Source organism: Pseudophryne corroboree, chromosome 1, assembly GCF_028390025.1.
Source record: "Pseudophryne corroboree isolate aPseCor3 chromosome 1, aPseCor3.hap2, whole genome shotgun sequence".
NCBI classification, from domain to species: Eukaryota; Metazoa; Chordata; class Amphibia; order Anura; family Myobatrachidae; genus Pseudophryne; species Pseudophryne corroboree.
This window is the reverse complement of record NC_086444.1, coordinates 1,065,880,403-1,065,882,245: the sequence shown is the minus strand read 5'-3', so window position 1 is coordinate 1,065,882,245 and position 1,843 is coordinate 1,065,880,403.

The window sequence follows — 1,843 nt, the reverse complement described above, 5'->3', positions numbered from 1 at the left end:
CCTTAATGAAGACCGGAGTCTTCTGCCGCCGATTTCATCTCCTTCTCTTCTGTCTTCTGGCTCTGCAAGGGGGACGGCGGCGCGGCTCCGGGAACGGACGATCGAGGTCAGGCCCTGTGTTCGAACCCTCTGGAGCTAATGGTGTCCAGTAGCCTAAGAAGCACAAGCTAGCTGCACGCAGGTAGGTTTGCTTCTCTCCCCTCAGTCCCTCGTAGCAGTGAGTCTGTTGACAGCAGATCTCACTGAAAACAAAAAACCTAACAAATACTTTTCTTTCTAGCAAGCTCAGGAGAGCTCACTAGTAGCACCCAGCTCTGGCCGGGCACAGATTCTAACTGAGGTCTGGAGGAGGGGCATAGAGGGAGGAGCCAGTGCACACCAGATAGTACCTAATCTTTCTTTTAGAGTGCCCAGTCTCCTGCGGAGCCCGTCTATTCCCCATGGTCCTTACGGAGTTCCCAGCATCCACTAGGACGTCAGAGAAATATATATATATATATATATATACATATATACATATATATATTTTTTTATTTTTTTTACACAAAGATTTTTCTCAGCGCCAGAAACATGTCCAGTATACCAGTTACCACAATGTTTCTAATTGACACGCCCCCCACTTAAGTATATTGGGGTGTCTGCTCCAACACTAAGTATAAGCAAGCGGTGGATGAGTCGCCTGCAGAAATTTATATATGTTAAACACAGATAGGGTATTGTGGGCGACCTCCGGTGTTGTGAATTATATAAACCAACTATAATAGTATGTAAAAAGTATAAAACATATTTATTAAACACAGTAAGTATTGTGTTTTAGAAATATTTGTTCTACTTTTTACATACTATTATAGTTGGTTTATATAATTCACGACACCGGATATCGCCCACAATACCCTATCTGTGTTTATTGTGTGTATATATATATATATATATATATATATAGATATAGATATAGATAGATAGATAGATAGATAGATAGATAGATAGATAGATAGATAGATAGATAGATAGATAGATAGATAGAGGCAGCGGCACTCCGGTAAAAGTTAAAACCTGTTCACGTCTTGACAAAGGGGCTACGAGCCCCGAAACGTTGGCCCTATGTGACCACTTTTTTTTATTCCACACTAAAATCATCTTTTAACGTTTACCGAAGTGCCGCTGCCTTTTTCCACGTTTATTTCATTACCAATTTGCGGAGGGCACCCGGGATTATTGCAGGTACACAGGGAGTGCCGGGCATATACAAATATATATATATATATATATATATAAAATCCAGTATTATTGTTTTTTAAATTGTGTACATATATATAACTACACTTTTTTTTTTACACATTGCGCCAGGTAGAGCACATTATACACATTGCACCAGGTACATGACTTTATACACATTGCACCAGGTAGAGCACGTTATACACATTGCACCAGGTAGAACCTCCTATACACATTGGGCCAGGTAAAGCACATTATATACATTGCACCAGGTACAGCATGTTATACACATTGCAACAGGTAGAACCCCTTATACACATTGCGCCAGGTAGAGCATTTAGACACATTGCACCACCGCCCCAGACCCCCGGTCCAAAAACTAGTACAAAAACATTACTAAGGGTTCAGTGTGGTGTGATACAGAAGGAGGTCCATGGGGGTGACACCATGAGTTACCATACCGGGTGACACCAACCCTAGTGACGCCTCTGCTGGGCGTCCGTCCCAGTGCGGACAAATTCTGCAAGGCTTGTATATAGTTGTTGCTTACATAAGGGTTATGTTACAGTTGAGATCAGTCTCTGGCTGATGCTGTTTTGTTCATGCTGTTAACTGGTTTAGTATATAC